This window comes from Physeter macrocephalus, chromosome 11, assembly GCF_002837175.3.
Source record: "Physeter macrocephalus isolate SW-GA chromosome 11, ASM283717v5, whole genome shotgun sequence".
NCBI lineage: Eukaryota > Metazoa > Chordata > Mammalia > Artiodactyla > Physeteridae > Physeter > Physeter macrocephalus.
In genome coordinates this window covers 7,174,927-7,199,101 of record NC_041224.1, presented here as the reverse complement: position 1 = coordinate 7,199,101, position 24,175 = coordinate 7,174,927, and the positions used below count along the sequence as shown (strand labels likewise).

Sequence of the window (24,175 nt, the reverse complement as noted above, 5' to 3'; positions counted from 1 at the left end):
GTTGACTCCCATGGTCCCATTTGGTTCTAAAAACCTGAGATTCTGTGATTCTGAGGCAAAGCACTGTGTCACAGTCACCAAAGAAAAATGGAGAGAATTAAGAGAAAGAAAAGAAGAGTGCAAAATACGGATGATGGCAAGGGGCCCAAGGAGGAGAAAGTGTGTGAACGCCAGGCCTTCCGGAGTGAGAGAAGTACTAATGAGACAGCAGGGCAGGAAATAAACACACAGGATCACCCCTCAGCTCCCTCAAACAGAGGCTCAGTCTCGAGCGGATGATGCCTTCAAAGACCCTGAAGTTCTCTGCTGGGCTTGTTATGCCAGCGTGGACTCCTTATTGGCATGTATGGGGAATTCCCTTCTGAGGATCTACTGCAGACATCTGGTCACCTCATCAGTGGGGTGGAGAGCGTGCCCTGCATCAGAGCGAAGAGAGGAAATATATCCGCAAATACATCCTGAAAGGATGACACTTATTTAGGAGTCCTTCCAGGTTCTCCTAAGTCCTTGGCTCGGCTTTATTCAGCCCACATTCCCACCCCAGCGCCCTGAGAACGTGAATTCCAAGAGGACAGAGATTTTTGTCTGTTTTGTAGACGGTTGTTAATTTCCAGTGCCCAGAACAGTGCCTAAGACATAGTAAATGTTCAATCAATGTTCCTTGGAGGAAAGGAATGAATAATACCTATTTTACAGGGACAGCACCCAGAGTTTTTTCAAAAGTAAAAAAATTTGTTCTTTACCCGCTCCCCCCATTACTCTCTCCGCAGCCCCCAGTCTGGGGTCAGGATCCCCGCTGGCTTTGGGAAGACCGTCCCAGGAGCCTGAGTTAGTTTACCTTCTTTCCACATACCTCTTTGGGGAAGATCTGCCTCATTAGACAGGGACTAATTTCAGTGCCGGGCTCCCGTGCCTTCTGATCGTTTAGCATCACTTATGCAAATCCACAGCACCTGGACCAGCCCAGGGAGGGAAGCGAATTGCATGATGAACCTGGACGGCAGGATCGATTTCCAGAGTCAGGCTCCTAACAGGGCCCTCCCTGAATGTTTTCTGATGATGGCCAAGTGGGCAAGCTCAGGCCTTTCTCCCCAGAAACACGATCCTGCTTTCTATACTGACAAGTATTAATTCAAATCCCTAGCGGGCAGTCCAGGATATGGAAATTACAGTCATCTCATCTTGTAGAGGACGCAGTACGAATCATCATTACACGGTCTGACAAAGAGCTAAGTGATTAATCCCAGGTTGCACAGAGGCTGGGGTCCACGGCGATGGCTCCCTGTGGGCTACCAACCGAACAGTGGGACCCAGCCGGCAAACATCAGACGGGCAACATCACGCCTTTCCTCCCAGGGGAGCACCAAGGAACAAAGGGCCATGTTCTCAGGACCATGCTGCAAAGCTCTCGATTCTTTGGAAAACTCTGACTGTGCGGCCAGAGGAGTGAGAGAATCTGGGGCTCAAAAATCTTGTGTCTCTTCTGACTCCGGTGTCACACGCTGAAGCTCTGAGGTTTACTTTTCAGTAGGAACTGGGAGGTTTGCGGAATAATGGCGTCTCAGAAAGTGACCAGAAACGCCAATCCTCTCCAGGGAAAACAAAAGAATATGCTTAGGAAAAGACACCACCTCCAACCAGGATGTGCTCTTCCCCACATCACAGAAACCGACCGCTCTGAAGGAAGGTCTTGACCTTTTCCTGAAACTTGCAAAAAGCACTCCTCCGCCCCCATCAAGAAACCATAGCCCCAGGCGCACTGGGAAACTTGGTCAGGGCGCCCACAGCCCTGAACCATCACTCGGCTTGGCGCTTTTTTCCCTCCACTTTTTCTCTTGCACAGCTGTGTTCAATTTTCTGTCCTTGGGGTTTTTAAAGGAACATTTATTCTAGGGCCAGGATTCTCCAGTTTTATGGTTATACAACTCCCTCTCAGGGCCAAAGAATGTTTGAAACGCCTTAAACCCAGCACAGAGAGTTAGTAAAAGTATCCAAACGAAAGTGAAATGAAAAGTCCAGACTTGTTCCAATGTCGATTCAACCTCTTACTTGATTGCGCTGTACCTTCTGTTTGCCCTTCAAGACGTTTGCTACCTATTTTTTATCAAAGTATAAGTATGGCGTGTGTGTGTGTGTCTGGGAGCAGGTTAGGAACAGAGAAGTCTTCCACGGTTACTGTTTCCTGTTCGATGGTAAATTTTATTTTAAATAAGAAGACCTCCATCTTCAATTGGATTGAATAAAAGATCACAAAGAAAGATTCCTTGAGGACTTTTACGGGCTTGTTTTTCCTGGTTAGAGAGCCAGACAGTACTAGGTTTTTGGTAGTAGAATAGCAGTTTTTTAAAAAAACAACAACCCTAGTTTTTACTTAAATGGTGAAACTAGTGGCATTGTTAGTTGAAACGCCCTAAGTACATTATCAACATCCAAAAGCACAGACACACACACACACACACAGACACACACACACACGCACAGACACACACACACACACACACAGACACACACACACACACACGCACAGACACACACACACACGCACCAACAAAAGAGCAGGAGACTCCCACCAGCCCATGAAATGCTATCCAGGCTTCTAAGTGCAGCCGAATGGAGTTATTTCAGAACGCCCAGAAGTCTCTTACCCGTCCACTTCTCTTCTCTCTTCCTGTCACCTAGATTCCCACACCTCAAAGAAATCTGCCCAAAGGCTCTAAGACAGGTTCATGAGCATCACTCTTTTTTTGCCCCCCTGGAGTCTCCCAAAGGCCATCCGCCTGCTTGATACACACTCCCCTCGATCTGACAGACAAAGCCAAAAGTTCAGGCTCTGAGGCCTGAGGTTTGTGACACAGCACACGGCACCCACATGAGAGGCCTGGCTGCAGCCCAAGGCAAACAGAATGATTTTGAGAAACGAAGTTAATATATGCACAGACTCACCCTTGAGCAGAGAAAATTGAATCCATTTTCCACCACGGAAGGATCTGAAATGCTGTCAGTAGCACCTGCTAAATACAGTCCGAGTCTCTGAAAACGATTAGCAGATACTGTAAACTAACCTTGCGACCGGATCATGATGAGAGACAAGAGGCAGGCTTCCCTCGAGGGGCCGACGTGAGCAGAGCCCGTGATACCTTTCCCTTTCGACCACCTTCTCTTTGCTCTTTTAAGATCAAGATATCAAAAGTGCCCTTCAGCACGGCCTTATAGGCAAAATGACAGGTTAATGTTCAAATGATTCCTCTCAGATAACCAGACTCTAATTCTCCCATGATGGGAAGTTGCCGGAAGTTAGTAAAAAATCTCTCAACCTAGAGCAGAGGACAGCTGAAAAAAGCAGATTCTGAAGTCAGGGTTTCTTTGAAGTCGGTCATTTCCTCAAGTAGGACACACTTCTCAGAGCATTTTCTCATAATAATAAATTAAAAACCTTGTGGATCTGTGCTCTAGAACAAAGATGCTTCTTTCAGAATAAGAATGTTTTCATGAAAGTAATACAGAAAAATTCTTCCCTCAAAATCCCCAAATGCATATACTCCCTACATGTACCGGGAAACACAGCCAAACAACAATAACCACATAAAAATAATTTTTCAAACCACACATACAAGAAAAAAAAAATCTTTACAAGAAGGCTATAAGCAGGGCTTGAAAAACCAGGATGTTTTCTAACATCATGCCAAGCCAGTTAGAACACACTGGGTTTTAAAAATAAGGTTTTACGATAGCCCACTTACATTCCATGTAAGAAAAGGCAGAAATGTGAGCTGAGAACAGTCAGATACAACTTTAAAACTCTGACTCACTGAAGTGTGTAGGCACGCACACACGCGTGTGCACACACACACGCGTGTGCACACACACACACACATCCCTTGTAAAAGAGAAAACAAACACCACTTGGGCTCATCCAAACTGTGCAGTTTTTAATCATGGTCTCATGATGTCTACCCAAAACATCCAATGCACTTTATAGCCTAAGGAGCAGCCCAAGTTCTCAACAGAAGGTTGCTACTTGAAGGACCGTGTGTCCTGAAGAGCTGTTTTCACACAATCTAAATGAATAAAGAAGCATGGGGGAAAGAATGCACTGATGCAAATGCTGAGACCCACAGTCACCGCACCTTCGAGGCTTATGAAATGCATTCCACCTCGAGCATTTGTATGTGTGCCTTTGGAGAAAGTCACCCCTGTTCCCTCCACCTCGCTTCAAGGACCTGCTGTAGTCTCGGGGGCCCCAATGCTGGGATCCACTGATGTCTGAAGAGATGCAAAGCAAGGATGTAGGGACAGCCAGGACTTCACTTTCGAGAGACCTGCACGGCATCTAAAAGCCTGTGGAATGTCTTTTCTCTTTAATCTGATTTCAAATGAAGATTTTATTTATTTATCTTTAATTTAAAAAACTGTTTATTGAAGTACAGTTAATTTACAATGCTGTGTCAGTTTTTGGTGTACAGCAGTGATTCAGTGTTTTATATATATAATTTGTATTCTTTTTCAGATTCTTTTCCATTATAGGTTGTAACAAGATATTGAGTATAGTTTCCTGTACTATACAGTAGGTCCTTGCTGGTAATCTATTCTGTATATAGTAGTGTGTGTACATTAATCCCAAACTCCTAATTTATCCCTTCCCCCCCCCGCACCTTTCCCTTTTGGTAATCATAAGTTTGTTTTAATTAATTAATTAATTAGTTAATTTATGGCCGTTTATCCCTTCCCCCCCCGCACCTTTCCCTTTTGGTAATCATAAGTTTGTTTTAATTAATTAATTAATTAGTTAATTTATGGCCGCTTTGGGTCTTCGTTGCTGTACACAGGCTTTCTCTAGCTGCGTCGAGCGGGGGCTACTCTTCATCGAGTTGCGCGGGCTTCTCCTGGCGGTGGCTTCTCTAGTTGTGGAGCACGGGCAGAGTGCGGGCTCAGTAGTTGTGGCCCACAGGCTTAGTTGCTCCATGGCACGTGGGATCTTCCCGGACCAGGGCTCGAACCCATGTCACCTACACTGGCAGGTGGATTCTTAACCACTGTGCCATCAGGGAAGTCCATAAGTTTGTTTTCTATGTCTGTGAGTCTGTTTCTGTTTTGTAAGTAAGTTCCTTCATATCATTTTTAAAGATTCCACATATAAATGATATCATATGATATTTGTCTTTCTCTGTATTACTTACTTCACTTAGTATGATAATCTCTAGGTCCATCCATGTTGCTGCAAATGGCATTACTTCATTCTTTTTTATGGCTGAGTAACAGTCCATTGCATATATGTACCACACTGTCTTTAACCATTCATCTGTCGATGGACACTGAGGTTGCTTCCATGTGTTGGCTGTTGTAAATAGAGCTGCTATGAACAGTGGCCTCACTAGAAACACTTCCCCTCACTGCCTGTACTGCTCTTATGCATACCCCTTCTCAATCCACTCTGGCCTGGGCTTCCCACGACCGAGCTACCCTCGTCAAGGCCACCTGAGCTCGGGGACCCCACCCTCTCCCGCTTCCTGCCCGGCTGCCTCTCCTCCATCCCACCCCCGCCCGAGCCTCATTGACAATCTCTCTCTCTCCTCTCTCTGTTATCCTCTGCATGGATTTATCTATTACCTACATTCTATCTCCAGTCAGAACCACTCCTCGGAGTCCCAGCCTCACATTCAACTCTCTACTGAACACCTCTATGTGGATATTCAACAGGGACCTCACACTTCATATGTGCACGACAGAACTCTCGATGCTCAAAGCTGGCCCTCCTCATTAAAAAACAAATATACAAAGAACAGGAAAGAAAAACGAAACAAAGAAATCCCTCCTCCCCCGGTCTTTCCTCTCCTCAGAAGTTGCCAGAATTTCGGAGTCATGCTTCCTGCCCCTCTTGTCCTCACTCCCCGAATCTCATCCATCACCAAGTGCTGACAGCTGTACCTCCAAGACACATCCCTTTCTCTTATACACAACAGCTTTATTGATATATAATTCATATGCCATGCAACTCACCAATTTAAAGTGTACACGTCAATGGCTTGTAGGATGTCCATGGAGCTGTACGAACATTATCGAATCAGTTTTAGACATTTTCATCACCCCCCAAAGGAAACCACACACCCATCATCAGTCAGTCTCAATTTCCCCTTAAACAATCCAGTCCTAGGCAAACATTAATCTACTTTACATCTCTGTAGATTTGCCTGTTCTGGAAATTTCATATAAATGGACTCATACAATACATGGTCATTTGTGTCTGGCTTCTTTCAGTTAGCATACTTCCAATATTCATCTATGCTGTAGGATGTATCAGTATTCCATTCCTCTTTATAATCAAATAACATCCTATCATATGAATATACAATGTTTTATTTGTTCATCAGTTAATAGACATTTGGGTTGTTTCTATTCTTTGGCAATTGTGAATAATACTGCTAGGAGATGCAAACTATTATATATAGAATGGATAAACAACAAGGTCCTACTGTACAGCACAGGGAACTATATCCAATATTCTGTGACAATCATGGAAAAGAATATGAAAAAGAATATATACATGTATAACCGAATCACCTTTCTTTACAGCAGAAATTAACACAACATTGTTAATCAACTAGACTTCAATAAAATTTAGAAAAATAAAACTGCTATGAAAAGTTTCTATATAGAAAAATGTTTTCATTTCTCTTGGGTGTACACCTAGGAGTGGATATGCCAGGTCATAAGGTAAACTCTATGTTTAACTATGTTAGGAACTGCCCAACTGTTTTCCAAAGCAGCTGCTTGGGAAAGAGTCTGCATTCCCAACAGCCGTGTATGAGAGTTCGAATTTCTCCATATCCTCACCAACACTTGTTACTGTCCATCTTTCATAGAGGGTTATGCAGTGGTATCTCACTGTGGGTTTGATTTGCATTTCTATGATGGCTGGTGATGTTGAAAATCTTCTAATGTGCTTATTGGCCATTTACATATCTTCTTTGCCTATTTAAGATCTTTACCTATTTTTGAATTAGGTTATTTTTTATTATTTTTTTAAAATAAATTTATTTATTTATTTTATCTTTGGCTGCATTGGGTCTTCATTGCTGCACGCAGGCTTTCTCTAGTTGTAGCGAGAGGGGGCTACTCTTGCTGCAGTGTGTGGGCTTCTTAGTGCAGTGGCTTCTCTTGTTGCAGAGCACGGGCTCAAGGTGAGCAGGCTCAGGAGTTGTGGCACTCAGGCTCAGTAGTTGTGGCTCGCGGGCTCTAGGGCACAGGCTCAGTAGTTGTGGCGCACGGGCTTAGCTGCTCTGAGGCATGTGGGATCTTCCTGGACCAGGGCTTGAACCCGTGTCCCCTGCACTGGCAGGAGGATTCTTAACCACTGGGCCACCAGGGAAGCCCAAGGTTATCATTTTATTACTGAGTTGTCAGAGGTCTTAAATATTCTAGATACAAGTCTAGAATACATGATTTGCAAATATTTTTTTCTCATTCTGTAGGTTGCCTTTTCACTCTCTTATTAGTGTCTTTTAATACGCAAAATTTTTAAATTTTGTTGAATTCCAATTTATTTTTCTGTTGTCACTTGTACTTTTGGTGTTATACCTTGAAAAATCATTGCATAACCCAAGGTCATGAAGATGAACACCCACGTTGTCTTCTAAGAGTGTTACAGTTTTAGCTCTTATATTTAAGCCTTTGATCCATTCTGAGTTAATTTTTGTATATAGTGTAAGGTGGGGTCCAACTTCATTCTTTTGCGTGTTGATATCCAGTTGTGCTAGAACATTTGTTGAAGAGACTATTTGCCAGTGAATTATCTTGGCACATTTGTCAAAAATCAATTACCATAAATGTAGGAGTTTATTTCTGGTCTATCAATTCTATTCCAAAAATCTATATGTCTATCCTTATGCCAGAACCACTGTCTTAATTACTGTATTGGGGTTTTTTTGTTGTTTTTTTTTTTGTGGTACACGGGAATCTCACCACTGTGGCCTCTCCTGTTGCGGAGCACAGGCTCTGGATGCACAGGCTCAGTGGCCATGGCTCACGGGCCCAGCCGCTCCGCGGCATGTGGGATCTTCCCGGACCGGGGTCCAACTTCATTCTTTTGCGTGTTGATATCCAGTTGTGCTAGAACATTTGTTGAAGAGACTATTTGCCAGTGAATTATCTTGGCACATTTGTCAAAAATCAATTACCATAAATGTAGGAGTTTATTTCTGGTCTATCAATTCTATTCCAAAAATCTATATGTCTATCCTTATGCCAGAACCACTGTCTTAATTACTGTATTGGGGTTTTTTTGTTTTTTTTTTTTTTTGTGGTACACGGGAATCTCACCACTGTGGCCTCTCCTGTTGTGGAGCACAGGCTCCGGATGCACAGGCTCAGTGGCCGTGGCTCACGGGCCCAGCCGCTCCGCGGCACGTGGGATCCTCCCAGACTGGGGCACGAACCCGTGTCCCCCGCATCGGCAGGCAGACTCTCAACCACTGCGCCACCAGGGAAGCCCTGTATTAAGTTTTGAAATCAGGAAGGGTGAGTCTTCCAAGTCTGCTCTTTTTTAAGATTGTTCTGGGTATCCTGGGTCCCTTAAATTTCTATATGAATTTTAGGGTCAGTTTGTCGATTTCTACAAGGAATCCATCTGAGATTCTGAGAGAGACTGCAATGAATCTATAGGTCAATTTAGGGAGTACTGCCATTTTAACCATAGTAAGTTTCTGATTCATGAACATGGGATGTTTTTCCATTTACTTGGCATTTTCTTTAATTTTGTTCAACATTTTGCAGTTTTAAGAGCATGTTTTATACTTCTTTAACTACATTTATTCCTAAGTACAGGCACACCTTGTTTTATTGTGCTTCACTTTATTGCACTTTGCAGATATTGCCTTTCATATGAAGTGAAGGTTTGTTGGCAACCCTGCGTTAAGCAAGTCTATTGTCGCCATTTTTCCAACAGCATTTGCTCACTTTGTGTCTCTGTGTCACATTTTGGTAATTCTCACAACATTTCAAACTTTTTCATTGTTCCATTTGTTATTGTTATTTGTGATCAGTGATCTTTAATGTTACTACTGAAAAAAGATTATGACTTGCTGAAGGCTCAGATGATGGTACTTTTTAGCAGTAAAGCATTTTTTAATTAAGGCATGTACATTGTTCCTTTAGACCTAATGCCACTGCATACTTAATAGACTGCAGACAGTGTAAACATAACTTTTATATGCACCGGGAACCCAGAATATTTGTGTGACTCGCTTTATCGTGATACTCACTTTACTGCGGGGGTCTGGCACCAAACCCGCAATATCTCCAAGGTATGCTTGTGTTTCATTCTTTTTCATGCTATTGTAAAAGGAATTATTTTCTTAATTTCATTTTAGATTGTTTGTTCTAAGTGTACAGCATGACAGTTGATTTTTGTGTATGGATCTTGTATCCTGCAACCTTTCTGAATGTGTCTATTAGTTCTAACAGTTCAGTGGATTCCTTAGGGTTTTCCATACCCAAGATCATGTCACCTGCAAACAGAGACAGTTTCACTTCGTTCTTTCCAATCCAGAAGCCTTTCATATTCTTCACTAACTGCCCTGGCTAGACCTCCCAGGAGAATACTGAGTAGAGGTAATGAGAGTGGGCGTCCTTGTATTGATCCTGATCTTAGGGGGAAAGCTTTCGGTCCACAATTAAGTATGATGTTAGCTGTGGGGTTTTCATAGGTGCTCTTTTTAGGCTGAACACGTTTCCTTCGATTCCTAGTTTGTTGTTGTTTCATTTATTTATTTATTTATTTACTTATTTATTTATTTTGGCTGTGCTGGGTCTTAGTTGCAGCATGCAGGATCTTTAGTTGTGGCATGTGGGATCTAGTTCCCTGACCAGGGATTGAACCCGGACCCCCTGCATTGGGAGCGCAGAGTCTTAGCCACCGGACCACCAGGGAAGTCCCTAGATTTTTTTGTTTTTTTTATCTTAAAGAGGTATTGGAATTTCTCAAACTCCAAATTTGTTTGCATAACAAATTTCCAAATTTCTCTGCATGAGACATACCCGTGTGCAATTGTGTTTCCCTCTGTGTTCTCTCCCTATACCATCTCCACAGCTCAGTATCACTCATCTTTCCAGGTCTGTACTTCAGGGCAGTACTGGACCACGCTATTCAAAGTTCCCATCCACCGCTACCTCCTCCCGAGTCGGCCCTCACACAGCCTTCAACGCACCCAGTCATTATTGTTCTAAGCACAGATCTGCTCACATCTGCATAAGGTTTAGTATTTGCCAGCATGAATGCATCATTTTAATCCTCACAACAACCTTACTAGGTAGATGCTATTAACACAATTTCACAGATGTTGAAATTGAACGAGAGGTTAAGTGTCTTGTTCAAAGTCATGCAGTTTATAAGTGGCAGACTCAGGATTGAAACTCAGGGCCCATCACTCCTGAGACCACCGTCTGAAACCTCCGGCTGTCGTGCCTCACTTGCTTCTTACCATATTTTCTATCTAGACACAAGCATCAATCGCTTTATTGCTGTACTTTTAGCATCTAACACGAGCGTGGCAGGTGTTAATGAATACTTGATGAACAAATGAACACCGGACGTAGGATGCCCTATCAGGAGGGTTCCACAGGACTCCGGGGAGCCCTGCCAACTACACACGCCCACGGAGAGTCACGAGGCTCATCCGCTTCTGAGACCCTTCAGGAAGGAAGGTTAACTTTAATGTTTCTCAAACTCACTGGAGCACACAGCCATCTTCACAGCTCTGTCTCCACTGCATTAACATCTAGAGAAGTGTGTTCCATGGAACACACTTTGAGAAATCCTGCCCCAGAGTGGCAGGGCAGATAGCACAGTCCCTAGAAAGGTGCTTCTGTTCCCTTCTGTGCCTGGCTCTGCCCTCCTCTAAAAAGTCTAACTTGGAGTCCCTGAAAGCTCTGTCATTACCACAGCTCAGTTCAAAAAGAAAACCCCGGTATATTAAGCTTTGCATTTCTTTCACCCATTGGAACACATGGCTACCAAGGAGATAGAAAGATTTTTCCAACTTGTCAGATGGCTCTCCCCTCCGGATGTTGGTGGTCCCATAACTTACCACTGAGGAACCTTTAATTTTCTCAGGCCTCCGGTTTGTCGAAAGTGATTTAAACAAACTCATCCCTCACAACATCCTTTAACTTATTCTCAGAATTGCAGCCAAAACCAATGACGTGTCAACCACGGAACAGGCATATTTTTTTCTAAATACTTACTGTAGTGCTGATGTTTAAATCATGGCTTCTGATAGAGAAGGACTTCAAAACCCTCCCTGTCTCAGCTCTCCCAGTCTTCTAGCTCATCTACTCCAACTCTTCCTGCAAAAGGAGAAAGAAAAATTTCTACTCGGAAATCTGAGAAAGGAAACAGCAAACAATATAAAACAGCCACATGTATGAGCAAGGCAAGATACGTGGCTGTGAGTCATCTGCTTCTAGAGAGCTTTTTCCCTTTCAATTAATCATCTTACATCGGTGACTACAAATTATAGGCAGTGGTTAGAATATCTTTTTAAACCTCTTATAAAAAATACTCAATTAAAAATACATTTTTTATAGAGTTATCATATGATCCAGCAATCCCACTCCTGGGCACACATCCAGAGAAAACTCTAATTCGAAAAGACGCATGCACCCCGATATTCATAGCAGCACTATTTACAATAGCCAGGACATGGGAGTAACTTAAATGTCCATCAACAGAGGAATGGATAAAGAAGATGTGGTACATATATACATACAATGGAATACGACTCAGCCATAAACAAGAATGAAATAATGCCATTTGCAGCAACATGGATGGACCTAGAGATGATCATATTAAGTGAAGTAAACCAGACAAAGACAACTATCATGTGATGTAACTTACTTACATGTGTAATCCTAAAAAATGATACAAATTAACTTATTTACAAAACAGAAGACTCACAGACAAAGAAAACAGACTTATGGTTACCAAAGGGGAAAGAGGGAGAGGGATAAATTGGGAATTTGGGATTAACATATACACACTAGTACATGTAAAATAGATAAACAACACGGACCTATGTATATAGCACAGGGAACTACACTCAATATGTTGCAATAACCTATAAGGGAAAAGAATTTGAAAAAGAATATAGATATATGTGCGTATGCTATATATATATTTATATAAATTATATATATTTATATATATAAATTCAGTTTATATATATATATATATACTGAATCACTTTGCTGTACACCTGAAACGAACACAACATTGTAAATCAAATATACTTCAATAAAATAATAAATAGAATTTTTAAAAAAGAAAAGCAAAAACAAACAAACAAACACACACATCTTTTCCTTCATCTCAAACTCAGTGAATAAAATCATTTCTATGTGATCGTTCTCCAAAGCTCTGATTTTTCTCTGGTGATGAAACTGTGACATTTGATCTAAAAGCAGAGCTATCTCGAGTAAATATGAGTTCTTTCTAGGACACAAATTTACATCAGACCCAAACAAGGGGCTTTGGGAGAGAAGCCTTGTAACAAAGGGAGACTCGAAAAGACAGAGGAGGGTAGGTTGGAACTCAACGAGGAGTTGGATGTGTACAACGAGAGGGAAGTGACAAAGGCCCAGGTCCTTAGAAAAAGAGAGAGGCTGGGTAAAGAAGTCAAGACCAGCGTAACCCGTCTAGGGCGTCAGGAGAGCGGGACTGGGCTGGAGCCTGCTCTGCGCCTTTAATTCCAGGCAGAGGAAATCTTCAGCATTCATCTCCCTCACAGGCTGGGGCAGCGAGGGAAAACCCCACCCGTGCTGGAAGTACAACAGAGTAGGACGGAGGGAAGGATGCACTTCCCTGTGTGATTTTCCTAACTGTGAGTAATTTGCATACAGCATGACTTCCCCGGAAGTACACTCATTCCTCACCCTCAAAAGGCCAGCTGCCTGTGTGGCACTGCAATGACAGCCTGGGAGAGAGGCGCCACACACGAGCAAGGCTCCAGCCTGAGATCCCGGACTAGAGGGGGAAGCCCTAGGTCTGTTAGTTAGTTAATGGTTAGTTGGTTAGCGGTTAGGCTTTGGGAAGTCTTTGGTTTTAGGGGCTAATGACGCACCTCTTCCTCTCTCTTCCCGATGTCTAGGCAGTACTGGCTTGTATCACCTTTTGAAAACATCATCTTAGGAAAGAGTTCGCTCAAGTACAAGAGGCCCTGAACTGGACAGCAGCCAGCAACGCGCCAGCATCCTAAAGGTCAGAGCTGGTGTCAGTAGCCAAGTTTTGGAAGCATATGGGAGGCGTGCTATCAGAGCCTCTTTTACCTCCTGTAGAGAGAATGGGGCTCATCTCCAGAAGCCCAGGCAGAGGCAGTTTACAAGGAAATGAGCCTGTGGGGAGGAGGGGGTGGAGGGCAGTCGATCATCTGAAGTTCCCACAAAGCAAAAAAACATTGTTACCACTGCTCGGTGAACTTCAGACAGCCCTGAACTCATGACTTGAAGCCACAAAGAAGGTTGTGGTTAACACAGACCGACTATTGGGTTTAAGGAGACTTTTTTGTGCCAAAAAAATTTATTTGCCTTCCTCCCCCCAAAATCTGTTTATTATTAAAAAGCCCTGCAGCCTTGGGAACTGGGCTAGACCAATGTTAGCCGGTCTTTCTCCTGAGCCTCCTCCAGGTACTAAACTCGGGGGGAAGTGCCTGCTTTAGGAAGGAAACCCTCTTTCCACACTGGCTGCAAAGGAAGGGAAAATGAACTTATTTCAAGAAGAAAAAAGGCCAAGAAAACCAAAAGAAGCCAAGAGACAAGGGCAGGAGAGGACATACTCATCTCTCTTTCTCTTTGGAGAGCACCTCTCTGTCCTTGGTATACAGCCCCTGGTACCCTCTAGAGCTGGGGGTCTCAATCTCGCATGTACAGAGGGACCCCCCTTGGGGCTCTACTACCAGGGGGCGAGAAAGAAGAAAATCTCCAGTGGAGATCGTGAGCCCACGGACCAAGAAGGAGTTTGAAAATCCCGTACCTGAAACACTTTCATTCTTGGAATATGCTTTGTCTAAAGACAAAGGGAAACTTTGGTCACTAGATAATAAAACTTCAGAATACAGCATTGGCAGGAAAACAAAACAATATATCGGCTTCAGTGCACTCATGATAACTTGGGGAAAAAAACAACAAAAGAGCAAGCCCACAGTGAGGCAAGGGTCCAAACTAAGTGACAGGTTGAAGTTTAATTAAACTAGTCAAACCTGTATAAAAGCGGAAAAAATTCCAGAGGAGGACGGGGCACTGGAAGAATCAATATGGTTTTAGTGCAGCAGGAAGAGGCATCCAGCTCAAGGTCAGATCCAGTGGGCTTGTCCAGCCTCTCCAGGGCTCTCTCCATCCTTCTAAAGCATATCTTCCTGGTCAAAAATGAACTTTCACTGGACTTTCAGATGATTATCTCTGCGCAAAAACACTGACAGGGGGCTTCCCTGGTGGCGCAGTGGTTGCGCGTCCGCCTGCCGATGCAGGGGAACCGGGTTCGCGCCCCGGTCCGGGAGGATCCCACATGCCGTGGAGCGGCTGGGCCCGTGAGCCATGGCCGCTGAGCCTGCGCGTCCGGAGCCTGTGCTCCGCAACGGGAGAGGCCACAACAGAGGGAGGCCCGCATACCACAAAAAAAACACTGACAGGACTCTGTCACTAACTCTAGACCAATTGCATCTGGAGGGGAGATTATGGCAGAGAAAGACAGGCTTTTATCTTAACGTTTCAAAAGACAGGCCTGACAGGAGGTGCAGTGGAGGTGTCCACAGGGAGGGGACATTTCGGTGAGCTGTAGTCACATATTACGGTCGGCCCTTCGTATCTGAAGGGGATTGGCTCTGAACCCCTTGGATATCGAAATCCACGGATAATCAAATGCCTTGTGGAAAGTGATGTAGTAATAGATGTGGTACATATATACAATGGAATACTACTCAGCCATAAAAAAGAATGAAATCATGCCATTTGCAGCAACATGGATGGACCCAGAGATGATCACATACTGAGTGAAGTGAGTCAGAAAGAGAAAGACAAACACCATATGATATCACTTATACGGGGAATCTAAAATATGACACAAATGAACTTATCTACGAAATAGAAACAGACTCACAGACACAGAGAACAGACTTGTGGTTGCCAAGGGGGAGGGGGTGTGGGAGAGGGATGGCCTGGGAGTTTGGGGTGAGCAGATGCAAACTAGTACATATAGGATGGATCAACAACAAGGTCCTACTGTAGAGCACAGGGAACTATATCCAGTATCCTGTGATAAACCATCATGGAAAAGAATATGAAAAAAAGAATGTGTACAGATATATGTATAACTGAATCACTTTGCTGTACAGAAATTAATACATTGTAAATCAACTATACTTTAATTAAAAATTTTAAAAATTAAATTTAGAAAACAGAAAAACGTGGCCTAGTATTTGCATATAATCTATGCACATCCTCCCGTATACTTTAGCTCATTTCTAGATGACTTATAATACCTAATAAAACGTGAATGCTTTGTAAATAGTTGCCGGTATGCAGCAAATTCAAGTTTCGCTTTTTGGAACTTTCTGGAATTTTCTTCCCCCAATATCTTTGATCTGCAGTTGGTTGAATCCAGGGATGCAGAGCCCATGGACACGGAGGGCCAACGGCACCTACAACTACCACAGTGTCAGGTGCCTCTGGGTTCAGAGTATTGACCAGAGTCTCGTCCCCTCACCAGGCCTCCGAGAGTCCCCCCTTACCGACTCTAGGTTTCTCTAGACCCAAACTCTGAGGTTTCCCGGACCCAACTTTCTCTCTGGCTACTTTCTCCCGTCTTTCTCTCCCTGGATGCCTAGAGCAAGAAAGGAGGTTCTTGAAGATGTTTTCCTAGAGCCACAGGCACTTCCTCCACGCTCCCCCAACAAACCTCAAGACACCTTCCAGGATTCAGCTCAGGGGCCCTCCGGGTCCTAGGAGGCTTCCCTGACTGCCTCCCTTCCTCCTCAGGGACCTCTCTCCCTCCTCAATTCGTGCCAAACACCTGGTTAAAACGACGACTGTAGTTCGTTCTCAACCATCGTGGGTTGGTTTAGTCACAGCAATAATAGTCATAAGAATAACAATTTAAAAATAGTAATCATTTTAATTATTTGGACATTTAGAACAAATAAATGTCTCCAAATCAGAAAAATCACGTGCCTATTAGAAGGTGTCCCCTGACCGGCACTACGAAAAGCTACGCGCATCTGCGAGGGTCTGTGACAGTGTGGGGACAGCCCAGCTCCATCAGCCCCAGAGAGGCACTGACAATACTGGTGCCCAAGCCGAGGTGACATTCTGTTAGCATCAATTCCAGGACCACGCAAGCTGATGGAAAAACCATTAGCAAGTGACCGGACCGGCACGAGGAAAAGCCAAGGCTACAGGCAGACGAGAAATGACAACAGGCGTAGGTGCCATAGGAGGTGAGGCAGCAAAGATGCTGAGGGAGAGAGCCCCCCCACAAGATCCTGGGCCCCCGGCCGCCTCTAGAAAGAGCGCAGGACCGACCGCTGGCAATGACACACTGAGGCTGCCTAGGCTTCGTTTTAATATGGAATTGGGGGTGGGTACAGGAAGCTTGGATAAAGAATAAATAGACCATTTTAAGAGTACTAACAATGGCCCATTTTGTCAAGTAATTTATCAGAGATTTTGTGATCCTGAACCATTACTCTTGCACTATTTTTACACATTAGGATAACATCCACAGAACATTGAGTATTTTCCTAAATACTGGATTCTTTTTTCTTTTTAAAAGAAGATGTTGGGGGTAGGAGTTTATTAGTTAATTTATCCATTTTGGCTGTGTTGGGTCTTCGTTTCTGCGCGAGGGCTTTCTCCAGTTGCGGCGAGCGGGGGCCACTCTTCATCGCGGTGCGCGGGCCTCTCACTATCGCGGCCTCTCCCGTTGCGGAGCACAGGCTCCAGACGCGCAGGCTCAGTAGTTGTGGCTCACGGGCCTAGTTGCTCCGCGGCAAGTGGGATCCTCCCAGACCAGGGCTCGAACCCGCATCCCCTGCACTAGCAGGCAGATTCTCAACCACTGCGCCACCAGGGAAGCCCTGGATTCTTTTACTAAGTAAATGCTGGTCATTTTCACTAAATAAGGGTATGTTAAATGCATTTCAAGGTACAATTTGACTGTGCCAACTTTTTGTCCTGCACTTCTCTTGAAGAAGAGAACTTCTTATGTATTTCTTTTCTCTAAAATGGACTGTGCGTTGTTGTAAGCAGGTCTCTGATCTTGTATCTTTGTAGTATCTCACAGCCCCGAGTCCAGTGCTCAAGGAGATGCGGAGAGACCGACAAGAACCAGTGGGCACAGGGCAGCTCACTCCCCTGGGAGGGCGTGTCTGGCAATCGGCACGCCACCAGCTGCAGGAAGATGCCCACAGTCAAAATAGCAACTGACGTGGGGACACATGAAGGAGAGGGAGCTAAAATAAGCACACAATCCTCCCTGGTGACATCCAGAAACACCACCTCCCCTCGGTCCTTGGGGACACCTTCCTGTGGGGACACGCTTCCCACTTTGTGGGCTTTATGCTGCCACCAGGTGGGCTTCCCATGTGTCCCATTACAGCACAGGTTCTTAAAAGGCCATGTCACGTCCTCATGCATTTTCAAATATGTTCCTGTAAAACCCTGGGAGGTGTTCCGCTCCACAAATCAAAGGATGTACGTGTCATCCAAAATTGCAAGTAGAAAAATTAAGTTAATGGGCTGAATTCTCAATTTTAAGTTCTCTCATACATTTTTTTTCAAATTCTTTGATGTCTCCTACTACTTGCCTAAGAGCAACCACAAAATAAATAAACAAGTAGCAAATAAACCTTGAAGGAAAACTCAGCTTGCTGTTTGACAGATATATGTGCTTGGGAATATGATTTCATATTGTTTATAGCAACCAAATATAGAGCTACGTGTCCCTCAAGATTAATCTGTTGAAATCCTAATCCCCACTGTGATGGTATTTGGAGGTGGGGCCTTCAGGGGGTGATTAGGTTATGAAGGTGGGACCCTCACGACGGGATTAGTGCCTTTTACAGAAGAGACGTAGAGCTTGCTTCTGCTCTCTGCTCTCCTCCGAGGAAGGACACAGGAAGAAGGCGGCTGTCTGCAAACCAGGAAGGAAGCCCTAACCAGGAACTGAAGCTGCCAGCTACTTGCCCTTGGATTTCCCAGCCTCCAGAATCATGAGAAATACATGTTTGTTGTTTAAGCAAGCCACTCAGTCTACAGTATTCTGTTACCACAGCCTGATCTAAGACCTATAGGAAGACAGATAGTAAGAGCCACCTTTATATTTACGAATGATATAAATATATATACACACACACATATACACGCCTATGTATATAGGTATACATGTATATATACACACGTACATCACATACACACATATATTTGTAATTATAATGACACAGCATACCATGTGCCAAGTTGCAACACAGGACGTGACATTCAACATTTCACAGCGTGCCTCAAAGGGTCTGACTATCTCCAAACGCCCTTAAATCTGAACAAACCTAAAAATCCCCACAAGAGCACATTTTCCCAGGCAGCCCCAGGAGGCACCCTAGATGTGCAGCCACCACAGCAAAAACAGAACTAAGACCCTTCCCAGGCTCACAGGATCCAGCACACGCGGTTCCCTCTGCTGGAGACACATGGGGTCTCCCCAGTGGACTGGAGTGGGCTCAAAGCAACCACCATGATCATGACCCCTCTTTGGACTCCTGGACTCTATCGACCCTTGAAATTCAGCAACTGGTGAGGGCAGATATCTTTTATCACTCTTTGTTGGCTTTACACGTGCATGTTTTCATGAAAATGAGAAGACGAGGCTAGGCCTTGCTCTTTCTTTCCTAAATGAACAACAAACACAAATTTAAGAACCTACTGATGTGCAAACTGTATCTGACAAGAAAAATATATACTAAGCGCTGGGGTTCACCGTCGAGCATATGTACCCATCAACCGTCATGGCAGGTAAGGAGGTGATGGGTCCTGGTGGACTCCAGGCCACCCTCCCCTCCGCTCTCTCTCATCTCTGGGTGCCTGTTAATAGATGTGGGTCTCAAGAGCTTCAAGTATGAGGAGCCCCCTTTCAACGCCAACATTGCCTCTTATCCGTAGCACGCCAGCAGTTGTCTGTTTAGTAGGACGATGTCAAAAGGCTGCTATGAATTCAGCGATGCATCTCACAGGTTTACATCTTATAAGTCACAGCGCTTACGGACATTTCAAGTAGTGCCCTTAGGAGTCACGATTCAGCCTGCAGACGGTGCCCAGAACAACACGCAGGCCGCAGCAATACAGTGAATAATGTGACAAAGTGAGCCACACGAGGCTTCTGGTTTCCCGGTGCACATAAAAGTTATGTTTACACTGCACTGTAGTCTGTTAAGTGTGCAAGAGCGTTATGTTGAAAAAGTGCGCATACCTTAATTAAAAAATATTTTCTTGGGCTTCCCTGGTGGCGCAGTGGTTGAGAGTCCGCCTGCCGATGCAGGGGACGCGGGTTCATGCCCCGGTCCGGGAGGATCCCACATGCCGCGGAGCGGCTGGGCCCGTGAGCCACGGCCGCTGAGCCTGCGCGTCCGGAGCCTGTGCTCCGCAACGGGAGAGGCCACAGCGGTGAGAGGCCCGCGTACCGCAAAAAAAAAAAAAAATTTTCTCGCTAAAACATGTTATCTTGCTAAAACATGTTAACCATCATCTGAGCCTTCAGCCAGTCGCAGTAGTGACATCTAAGACCGCTGATCACAGATCACCATCACAGAGTAATAACGACAAAGTGTGAAATATTGCAAGAATTACCCACTGTGACACAGAGACAGGAACTGAGCAAATGCTGTTGGAAAAAGGCGCCCACAGACTTGCTCAACGCAGGATTGCTACAAACCTTCAGTTTGTAAAAAGCAAACACAGCATCTGTGAAATGCAATAAAGCGAGGACTGCCTGTGAATTCCTCCAGCCTCTGTGGTAACCCTGGGACCACCTGCTCTAGCCCTCAGGTGGTGGCCCCCAAACACAGAGGCAACTTACCGGACCTCCCAAAAGCACAGGTCCCAAAGAGGAAAGCCAAGTCAGGTCTGTTCCTTGGAAAGGTGGCCCGATGAAGCAACACCAGGAAGAAGGTGCTAAAAGGGCTAGAAGAAACCGTTTTTGTACGGAGGTGCCAACACAGAAATTAGGAAGTGAGAGAGAAATGACTGAAAATCTTGTGCCCAAACTTCCAACCCTGACCTAGTGAGCAAACTGGTGGACTCAGCCCTGCACATGGAGGCCACAGGGACATCCTGATGGAGGGGACAGCATTGCTCAGAAACCACACCCTCCCCGAGCTTCCAAAAGTAAAAGAAATAAGCAAGTGAGACCAGACAACTGAGGCCACTTCACTTGACCTGAGTCAGCATACTGAGGATAAGCACACACCTCTGCGGATGGTCAGCCACTGATGGCTACGCCAGGTAATACTGCGAACTCTACTGCTCATTGTTAACGGAACCTTTTTCATTTTTTAAAACTGATTTTTAAACTGAAGTCTAGTTAATTTACAAAGTTGTGTTATTTTCAGGTGTGCAGCAAAGTGATTCAGTTATACGTATATCTATTCTTTTTCAGATTCTTTTCCGATATAGATTATTAGAGTTCCCTGTGCTACACAGTGGGTCCTTGTTGTTTATCTCTTTTATATACAGTAGTGTGTATCTGTTAATCCCAAACTCCTAATTTATCTCACTCCCTCTCCGTTAACTGAATTTTAATCATTCTTTGATCAAGTATCTAGACCCTGACATCCGTGAAAGTGTCACAAATGCATGAAAAACACACACTTTCAGAGTATTAGAGGTAAAGTTTAGTTAATAACAATAACAGCGGTGACTAATACTCCTATAGCGCTTAATGCCAGCCAGGCACTGTTCTAAGCACTATGTACACATCAACCATTTATCATCACGCCTCACTACTATTATCATCCCCATTCTACGGGTGAAGAAACCAAGGCATTGAAAGGTTCCCAAGGTCACACAGGTGGTTAGTAGCAGAGTTTGTCTGCAGAGCTCTCACTCTTAACCACTATGCTATGCTTCACCAGTGATTAAACAATAATGTAAAATCTTTAAGAGAAAGAAAAGCCTTCTCACAAGATTCTGCACATTTCATGGCTGGTGTCTCCAAGCTAAACCTATATACCTTACAATAACCACAGATTTGGTTCTGACTTCTCCACCCTTCACCACTGTGGCAGTCCAAACCCAGTTTTATATCCCACACTTTGTGGGTGATGCCTTATTGCCAGGAGAGAAATAATAGGAATCTCTCCCTAGGCCTTGGGGTAGGGCTCACCCACCTTGTGCAGATGCCCCATGAGCCTGCTAAAACATGCACCAAAGTCCCACTATGGGCCGTCTCTGCCCTGGAGATCAGTTTAATCTAGTTTATTACAACCAAGTCAAATAGGTGCGTACTTAGTATCTGCTGGGTACAAGGCACTGCACTGGTGCGATAAGGCAAAAGGAAACTCAGGCAACAAGGAAGAGCAGAAAGACTTTTAAATAAAAAGTAACTTAAAGGTCCAAGTAGAAGAGAATGGAACACAGAACTGAGGGGAGAGGAGGGGAGAGATAAATCCCGAGGTTTCTCTTCAAGAAGGCAAAATCCTCTGGGCATCGACCTTGAGGACCAGAAAGCAGCTCAAGGGAACTCCCACGCCTTCCCAGCGGGAAGAGAAAACAGCCCCTCTGGACATCAGTTTGGCAGGTTTTTATAAAGCTAAACACATACTTACCATATGACCCAGCAACCCTAGTCCTGGGTATTTACCCAAGAGAAATGAAAGTATATGTCCACAAAGATATTTTTATGTAAATGTTCATAGCAGCTTTATTTATAAGAGCCCCAAACTGGAAACAGCCCAAATATCCATCAACAAATTAGTAAATAAACAAAACGTGGAGCATGCATACAATGGAATACTGCTCATCAAAGCACCGGTGCATCTCTACAGCGACGGACTGCATGATTCCATCTATAGGGCATGACGGAAAAGGCAAAACTGTAAGGATAGAAAGCAGATCAGTGGTTGCCAGGGGTCGGGGCGCACTCATTACGGTGGGGCGTGAGGAACATTTCAGGGGGATGAAAACTTATATTTTGATTATGGTGGTTACACAACTGTGCGCGATACTGAAACGCAGAGCTGTACGCTCTTAAAAAGAGTGAATTTTACTGAACGTAAATTATGAACCCATACATCCGACTTTTCAGAAGCAGCTCAGAGCAATTATGCTGACAAGATTATCTCATGGAATATGGGGCTCTTCGTATCGTCTACAAGGGTCTACAGACCATTTATCCACCTTCCTGTAGGTACCCCCTCCCCCAATTTCTTCTCATATAATATTGACAGGAAGAGGATTAGCTGCTCTCACTGGTAGGAGAAAAACTCCATTAGTCTGATAACATTTCTTAAAGTAACCTCTTAGTGTTCAGATAATTATGGGAACGCTACTGTACTAAAAATAGACATGAGTATTGGCTCTTTTTTCCTCGTGCTATATACGTGCCTACTAATCGCTAAGAAGGCAAGTAAGACTCCAGCGGCTCTGTCCGTGGACACACTGCCACTCTAAAACCGTGACATCACCAGGAAGTCCAGGTCCTTATGTCCATATGGTACCTACGTCCCATATGTTGAACTACACTGAAGGTCGACCAAGGTCACTGCTAAGATCTTTAGGCAAAGAGCTAAATCTAAGATAGACCCTGATTATTGAATTGGAAACCTTATTAGGGCAGAAAAGCGAAACATCACCGTCCCGTCGCACAACGTGACGGCTCAAAGACTTGGTCGACACGTGCAGACCAAAAGCAATGTGAACGATCCTGGTTCTTTCCTGCATACAATACCCAGCAGATATGTCTTGACTGCCTACGTGTGTGAGGCATGAAAGATACACGTTTATCATTGTAAGTCCCCGTCCTTATGGAGTTTACATTCTCTTGGGAGGGACAGATGAACTATAAATAAGTGAATGGACAAATAAACCAAGTGATGAATCAGTAAGAGACCGAATGTCCACTAATTAGAGCAGGAAGGAAGGAAAAGCAGGGTAAGAGGCTGGGGGCTTCTCATTTAGATAAAATGGTCGGCTCTCTGCGGCGGTCACCTCTGAGCAAAGACATGGAAGAAGTGGCCAGAAAGCTGGTGGGTATGTGGAGGGAGAGGGCTCGGGGCGGGGGGTGGGGGGGTAAAGAAGGAGCAAGTGCGAAGTTTCAAGCTTTGAGATGGGGGTGTGACTGGTGGGCGCATGGGACTAGCAAGGTGGCCGGTGTGGCCAGAGCCGAGTGAGGGACAGGAAGGGCGCCGGGGAAGCCAGCAGGCGACGTCCGGCAGACACAGGTGAGCACAGATCATAGAGGCCCTGTGCCAGAGAAGGACTTGGGGTCTGATTCGGCGTTACCGGAAGGCACTGTAGGGTGTGGGCGAGGGAGAGAATGATCTTGATTTAGTTTTAAAGAATCAGTCTAGCTGCTCTGAGGAAAACAGACTTTGGCGGGTAGGTAGATGGGAAAGAGGGAAAGAAGCAGGGAACTTGATAGGAGGCTACCACAGCCAGGCAGGCGGAGACAGTCAGCCCCGAACTGGGTGTCAGCGGAGGAGGAGATGCAGAGAGACGGGGCAGCCTGGACCCTGGGTGCAGGATGGCGCCACCAACTGAGATAGAAGATGCTGGTGTTGATGCAGGAGGTTACTTCCACACTCAAGAGCAGCCGCCAGAGTCGCCAGGAAATGTAAATTATGTTGCTTTCAGGGAGTTCAAGAGGTGAATTAAGATAAAGAAAGGTTAATTTGACCTAAATAACATCATACCTTATGACTACATAAGCTTTGCAGTGGAAATAACTGACTCAGGACCAGTTTAGATATTAATTTTATCTTGCAGGAGCATTCCCTCTGACTAGGTAATTCACTACAGACAGCTAAGAAATGGATTTGTGTAAGAAACTAGATATACCATTAGCGAACTTTCCAGGAAACAAAGATTTCCAGGGAAGCTAATAAAAACTTCAAAGCTTTCTGTAATGTATCACCAAGGCTTTGAAGAT

The 24,175-nt window shown here is 44.6% G+C and overlaps 1 protein-coding gene and 1 long non-coding RNA gene across 3 annotated transcripts in view; one reads left to right on the top strand and one right to left on the bottom strand.

Moving 5' to 3' along the window:
* The window catches only part of SVIL (supervillin), a 242,629-nt gene that overhangs the window by 166,992 nt on the left and 51,462 nt on the right, over nt 1-24,175 (bottom strand). For both annotated transcript variants that reach the window (XM_055087714.1, XM_028495943.2), the window contains exon 3: nt 11,239-11,340. The gene's annotated coding sequence lies outside the window, so the exon portion shown is untranslated. The remainder of the gene's footprint in view (nt 1-11,238; nt 11,341-24,175) is intronic.
* Nucleotides 12,911-18,444, top strand: LOC114487168 (uncharacterized). Its single transcript, XR_003681975.1, has 3 exons — nt 12,911-13,034; nt 13,140-13,249; nt 17,314-18,444. It is a non-coding gene; the product is annotated as an uncharacterized lncRNA (long non-coding RNA).